Source organism: Miscanthus floridulus, chromosome 2, assembly GCF_019320115.1.
Source record: "Miscanthus floridulus cultivar M001 chromosome 2, ASM1932011v1, whole genome shotgun sequence".
NCBI lineage: Eukaryota > Viridiplantae > Streptophyta > Magnoliopsida > Poales > Poaceae > Miscanthus > Miscanthus floridulus.
Window position 1 is genome coordinate 135,599,086 of NC_089581.1, and position 7,982 is coordinate 135,607,067.

Consider the following 7,982-nt stretch of genomic DNA (forward strand, 5'->3'; position numbering starts at 1 on the left):
AGATTCTTTTTACATAAAAATCATATAAATGAAAATAAGCTTCAAACAAATTCCAAACTTTGTGTGGACAATGAACAACTTAAATACTCTATCCGTTCCAAATTATAAGTCGCTTTGACTTTTTTGGTTTCTCCATTTTGCTATGTATTTAGACATATATTATATATGGATACATAGCCAAATGGATATACAAAAAAGTTAAAGCGACTTATAATTTAGAACGAATGAGTACAGTCCATTATAATTTGTTGCACTTAAAAATGACAATTCAAGAAAAATATAGTCGCTAGTGTATAGCCAGGGGTGGAGTTGGAGAAAATTTGGGAAGGTGCGCTTACCTTGTAAGTGCATATATTTTTATAGGGATGCGTATATGATAAAAATTTGATCATAATCATTGCTTTTTCGTTTTTCGGTGGGTGCGCCCGCACTCCTTGCCTAGGGCATAGATCCGCCTCTATGTGTAGCAAGCACCAAAACGGAATCCTTCGAAACTAGTGTCTAGGACCGTTTTCACATGTGTAGTGCAAAATAGAAGAATCGTTTCAACTGTTTCTGAAACCAAAGGCTACGTAATATTTGTGTTTGGCCGTGATTCTAACGTTTTAGCATAGAATCGGAGTCGTTCTAGCATTGCCAAACAAACTATTAATTTGGGATGAATGGAGTAGTGAAAGGACCTAGGATGCCGCCCAGAGGGGGCGGTGAATAGGCGTTTCTGAAAATTAACACCTTTAAATGCGGTTGGAAACTCCAAATAAAGAGTAGTACCACCCCCTCACAAGTTAGCCACACAGTGTACAAGGTATAAATAATATATCTAGAAGCTATAACCCCTGCAACACAAAGTTAGAACTGAAAATAAATATTTTCAGCACAAAGCTCTAATACCGGACGTGTCCGGTATGCACGGTTTCTGCAGAACAGCCCCGAACTTGTTCCTTTCGATTTCTATCTTCAAACCAAACTGCAGGTACCTACTAGAGATATCAATATACACAGAGAACCTACACAAGAGCTGGAGCAACACAAATATCAAATGAAATGCGAATTGAGACACGATATTTGTTTTACCGAAGTTCGGACTCGTTCGAGTCCTACTCTTCGTTGAGGGGGCTGCGGGCGACCCAACGAAGGTTAGCCCTAGAGGGTACCACGAAGGTCACTCTAGCCGGAGTCTTTTCCAACTCCTTTTCCTCCTTGCACTAAATGATTTCGAGGCGGCGGAATCGACCGTTACAAACTTTCTGAGGCACACCACAATCTCTCGGGTGCTCTCCGGCGACGCCTAACCGTCTAGGACCGAAGAGTCCAAGAGTAACAAATGCAAATCACGAGATTGACAATATGCACAAGTGCTCAAGTGGTGGCTTGCTCTCTTTTTCAAATTCTCTCTTAACCCGCAAATGGATTTTGCAATTTGTATCACACACTCACTAAGAGAGGGTTTGGGAGAGTTGGCAAGGCTAAAAAACGTGTGTGTAAGTCAGCAGAATCAGCAGCCTCCAAAGGTGGTGGCTTGGGGGTACTTATAGCCCCCTTGAAAAACTAGCCGTTTTATAGCCGTTGCTATACCGGACATGTCCGGTATCACTTACACTGCGCCAACGGTAACTAAGTTACAGTGATGTTTATGAGGCGTTGGAACTCCCGATGAATGCCGGGACTTCCGACCGTCGGAACTCCCGTCTCACGTCGGAACTCCTGACCCTCAGCAAATTTGAAAAACATGTAACTAAGTTAAAGTTAGTGAGGTGTCGGTACTCCCGACGCATGCCGGAACACCCGACCGTCGAAACTCCCGACTTACGTCGAAACTCCCGACCCTCAAGACTTTTTGAAAATAGCCGTTGGCTTCTGGTCAGGCATACCGGACACGTCCGGTATGAATACTGGACACGTCCGGTATGACCAAGACAGTGAACCCTCCAAGTCAGTTAAAGTGAGAGACGTCGGAACTCCCGACCCTTGCCGGAACTCCCGACGAACCAACCCGAGAACAATAATTTTACAGCTGCTGGGCAAATACTGGACACATCCGGTATTGCCAGACCAGCAAAGATAAAGTTAGCTCTTTTGTCGCTCAAATACTCAAAACTCACATGGGTTGTCTTGAGCACTTATGAAACATTATCTACCAACATGATGCATCCCTCTTAATAGTACGACATACCTATTAAACTCAAGATAAAAGAAAAAATGAATTTACACCACTTGAGTTGATCTATTTTGAATTGATGCCGTCTCTTTCAATCTTCATCAAGTAAGGGTGCTAACATGTTGATATTGATCTTTTCACTTGAGCATAGCCATCTTAAGCATGTGACTTGATTCCATTCATCAAATTTGAATAATCCCAAATGTATCAAGTCACTTCCATCAAACACTCCAATAGTGATTTAATCCTCCACATAAACATGAACATCATAGCTTGATTAGTACCTCAACTAAATGCAAGTACTTTCTTCTTCACCCTAGCTAGGTTCTTCGGCCGCTAAGCCGTCGCTTGCCCTTCACCCTTGCTTAGTACCTCGAAGCCTTTCCTTGCTATCTTCACCATCTCAAGCCATCTTGTCACATCTTGTGTTGAATCATCCATTCATGTATTGTTATCTTTTTCATTTCAATTGAGCAAGCTTCAAATACGAGACCAATCCATATGCAATCCCTTATGTCTCATTAATTAATTCTTACAAGCTTGCTTTCACATAGTACATGGAGATCCCACAATAATTAAGCCTTTGCATGAATTCTATTTGCATTGTTGTCTTGTGCTTGAACTAGATTGTTTATACAATAACACATCATTTTGGCTTTCATTAAGTACCTATGAGATAACCTATCACCTGTCCACACTTAGCAAACGGGTTAGTCCTTTAATCACGTTGTCCTTCAATCATCCAAAATCCACTAAAGGGCTAGATGCACTTTCAAGTAGAAGTAAAGGGCTCTGACATCATAAATGTGCTATTATCTTTGAATCCAAACAACAAAGACCCTTTTCTTCATTACCTATCGATTAGTTTGATGATTACCTATGCCAGACAACTTTATATGACTGGAGTGACTGAAAGCATCTAGGCCCCTAGTTGGGTTTCGGTGATTAATGACAATACATGATTACTGTGACTAACATGTGTTTTGTAGAGGCAATTAAGTTAGGTAACGGTAATGGAGGTCGATTGGGCTATCATGGTGGTCATGCCCCTATGATGGAAATCGTTTCGGTTTTCAAAGGATGGACGACAAGGTTAAGGATGGACTAGTTCTAAGTATCGTTTGGTGTTGAGGAGACACTTAGAGTAGTTTAGGACTTTCTACCAGCATCCTCATCATTTGAGCATGTAACACCAGCTGGTCGAGAACCACCCACACCAGATGGGTCATAGCCACCAGAGCCGTAGTAGCCACCACCACTAGTGAGGTCACTCCACCAGTCAGAAGCATAGTCGTCTGCAGTGCTAGGACATGGCTGAGAGTGAGTAGGCACTCGAGCCTGAAGTGGTAGTGTCAGGATGCTCAGGTGCCTGCTGCTGCTGTCTCTGAAGGAACTCAGCGTACTCTCTGTCGTATCTAGCCTGCTGCTGCTCCTCAGTCTCAGGCTCACTAGCTGTCTCATCTGATACTGGAGACCTAGGAGGCTCAAGCTCAAGCCTAGAAGCAATTTGCTTCAAAGTCCGAGTATCTTTCCTCCTAGCCTCCCTCTCCTTCTGCTGCCAGGTCTGGATGTCCTGGCACATCCCAAATATGGAGCTGAAAAGCCTGCGGATAGGCAAGGGAGGACTGCCACGACGTGAAGTAGAACGTGAAGGAGCACGTGGTGAAGGTGAAGCTCCTGCTGGTGCACCTACCTCTAGTGCTGCTGCTGCTCCTCCTGGTCCTACTGGAGGTAACCCTGTCTCAGGCAGATCTGCAACAATCTTTAGGGCCTTGTGAATCTTGTCATACTTGAATGTGTGCCCTGTCACCTGCTCAATCATATGCATGATATAAGGAGCAAATCTACAGCCCTTGAGGGCCCTCTCCCCCACACTCCTGATCTCGGACCAAATAAAGTCAAACACACTGAAGGGCCGAGCATCAGGTGCCATCCTATGGAGTAGGTTCCTGGAATAATCAGCAATGTTGCCCTTGTCTCCACCCTTGCAGTCAGTAGTCTTCTTGAACATCCTGTCTAGGTATCTGTAGGTAGGGTGAAGACCTAGAACCTTGCCCACTGCTCCTCTCTTACCACCTGGAGGGTACATGTAGGCGAGCTGCTTAGGAGGTAACACCTGCTCAGTGTGGATCCTGTCCCTCTGGAGATCATCCTCTGAGAATCCAAGCTGAGCAGCAAATACATCATAGTCAACACTGTACCACTGGCCCTCAAGCATCCAGTGCATCCGCCTCTCATCCTCCTCAACGAACAGAGTAGCATAGAACTGAGCTACAACCTCTGTGTTCTAGTCATGCTGGAACTCCATGATCTCATAAACTCCTGTGCACTGGCAGATGGCGATGGCATGATCAACTGAGGCCTTATGCAACTCTCTAATATACTGCCAGTCAATCCACTGAGACCTGGCAATCACAGGGTTCTTGGTGAGAATCACACTAGAGTAGTAGTCTAGGTGAAAAGCTGTCTGGAAGCGGTGATCATACTGAATCTTAGGTAAGCCTCTCGGATCAACCCTTCGCTCATCTCTAGCTTTCCTAGTCATACCCTTTCCCCTGAAGTCAACTCTAGGAACATAAGAGGGCACATTGGGCAAACGTGTCTCAAGGAGACCATAATGCATCCCTTGACTAGGCTGGTGCTGAACTAGAGGAACTGGCTCCTCCTCCTCAATCTCCTGCTCCTCATCTGAGCTATCACCATCTGATCCTCTATCAGTGCTCTTCCTCTTTCTTTCTTCTCTAGACTCCACTCTGAACTCATCAGTGTCAGTGTCAGAAGAAGAGCTCCCTAGACCCTCTGCATACTGAGCTGCTGCACTAGAGATAGCCCTGGTAGACCTCCTACTGGTCGGCTTGAATCTAGGATGCATTTCCTATCTTGCCTTCTTGTACTTTTCAAGTGCGGGATCATGCCTGTGCTTGGATCTCGGCTCTTGTCGTCCACTCATGGCTGCTGTCCTGTATCCAAAGATTTCCATAGAATTTTAGATACATGCCCATAGCTTATTCTCGAATTGTAATTAGACATAGATTCTTTTATCCAAGGTTTTACAATCACCTCGACACACCATTGTCACAAGGTTTGCAAAATGTAGATACAGAAGAAACTATGCCTAATATACATTTCTAAGATTAGATTGAATCAAAGGAAAGCAGAGGGTCTGCTCTGCTGGGCCATACCAGACACGTCTGGTAGCATACCGGACACGTCTAGTATGGGCGACCAGCAACCCTAACTAGGGTTCCTTGATTCAAACCATCACGGATCAATTCCAAACTTTGGGCAGTGCTTCTATATCACCAATGCAACATATTGACCGAAGGAATTTCAAAATCATGCATTGACCATGTAGATCGGACGAGGTCCGTGATTAGGGTACCTTGAGAGGAGAGATGAGAATGCGAGAAATCCAAATCCCCGAGCCTTCAATCTTGATGCAAGCCTTCTCCAATGCGATCTCCTACTCCCCTTTTCCTTGGTGAAATCCTCGGTCACCCTAGGTGAGGAAGAAGTCGACGGCTGGGTTGATTTGGAGGAGACAAGTCTGTCTGGGCCGAAGGGGTACGCTCTGTTTTATAGCCCCGCTCATACCGGACACGTCCGGTATACGCGGGCTGGCCCAAGTTATTCCAAAATATGTTTTCTCTCTTCCAATCCCCTTTTCTGTTTTTTCTCAGTCCAAAAAGGTATATAATCTTGATCCATACTGAGTATCAACACTTTCCTTATCCAATGCCATAAAAAGATTTTCTCTTATCCAAATATTTGGCATATACAAGATTTCGCTTACTTGAGAGAGATAGAGTGAGACATAGTAGATTGTGGACTTAAGAAAGCCATGTCATGTGTGATTAGCCAATCAAACAATCAAGGAGAGCTTTAATCATCACATGACAAGGCTAGGTCATAAAGACCAAGATTCAAATAATTTTTCAAATTCACACTTCCTACTCATGCTAGTTAGAGGTTTTGAAAGACATCTCTCCTATGTCACACAAATGCACATTCTAACATACAAAGGGCCTTAGATGCACTTACAATGTATGTATGTAAACACATACCTTTGCCTTGAGCCCACAAGAATACCACTAAGAAGATAAATAGCATGATGATCTTTATGTTGACCTCAATTGCTAAATAATCATGCTGGATACATTTTCATCCAAAGAACTACAAAGAATGATAGATAAATTTGTTAGTCCACAAGGTGCAAAACAAAAATTTAGCTCCCCCTAAATAAGTGCTTCAAGTAATTTGAATGACTTTCAAGAAGCACTTTATTCTATTAAGTATTTTGGGAGTCAATTTTTCTATTTTGAACCACAACCAAATAATTTGCCATAAGTAAATTTGAGTAAAAGAGATGCTCACAATCCACTTAGATTTGGTAAACCACAAGCTTCTGAGTAAATTGAGGATATATGAAAATATATGGGTCAAAAACTCAGTTGCTTATCCAATTAGTGTTCTGGTTCCTACAATACCGGACACGTCTGGTAGGTATACCGGACACGTCCGGAATACGCATAACAGAAACACTTTCTTTCTGTCCCTGGGCATACCGGACACGTCCGGTAGATGCAAGACAGACACAATTAATTTGCTGCTTGTGATTCTTTGTTTAGCTTTATTATTTATAGTATACTAGCATCTCAACAAATAAATTACTCTACTAGAGAGCGATCAAAAGCATCATATGGCAACCATGATATATCTCAAGTGAAATTAATTAGCCACATTTAATGTTTCACAAATATACCTATTTGTGACCCTATTGAGCACAAAACAAATAAAAGTAGCTATCCTATGAGGTTTAGGTAATTGTTACCAATGGTGAGGATGAAATATATGATATATTCATTGAATTATCTTCGGGTCAACCATATAAGGGATTATGATAAGAATTGGTTGATAGATTGAGTGAATATTGTCAAATTGCTTGCTCAACTACCCCGAAGCCTTCATATCATCACAAAGTACCTACATCATTAACCTAAGCACGCTTTGGTACCCAACTCTTGTTGGGTCCTTTTGAGTTAGTCAACAAGTGCTTAGGCACCCAAATGACTTTAGTACTAGTTTGTGGTGAACACATCACCTTGCTAATGCTAACTCCATTTGTGGTCTTCCTAAGCATATCATTATAAACAAATGTGTTCGGCTTAGGTGAGTTACCATTTGGGCATTCATTGCTTAGATGCCCCTTTCTTCTACAAGCATAGCATATGTGACCTTTGTTTGCTCTATGTTTGCTTTGCTTGTATGGACATCTATCCACCTTGCGTCCCATCTCATTGCATCCATAGCATCTTCTTGTTGCAACTTGGGCTTCCTTTCTTGCCTCTTTGTACATTGGGCCTTTCTTGGTAGGATGCCCCAATTTCTTGCTCATGAGACAAGCACTTTGTCCATCACTCTTCATTTGCTTGGCCTCCTTGGTAGAAGCCTTTTGATTGGTGGCTTCAACCTTGTCGGCCCAACTCTTGTATGGACACATAGCCCACTCATGTCCATACAATCCACAACCATAGCACATTCTTTTTCCATGTTTCTTGCTTTTGGTTGGGTTGGCCTTGCTTGAGATGTGATTCTTTTGTTGGGCTTTTGAGGAAACAAAGTTTGAACCCTTCTCAAGCTTCTTCACCATGTTATCACGATTATCTTGAGAAGGTTGTGCTTTCTCCTTACCCTTCAACCAAATCACATCTTTCTTTAATCTTTGCACTTCTTCTTTGAGCTCTATGTTTTCTATAAGATTTAGCTCAATCGAAGATTGGCTTGCTTGAGGAGCACACTCATTAGTACAAGAAATATTTAATTG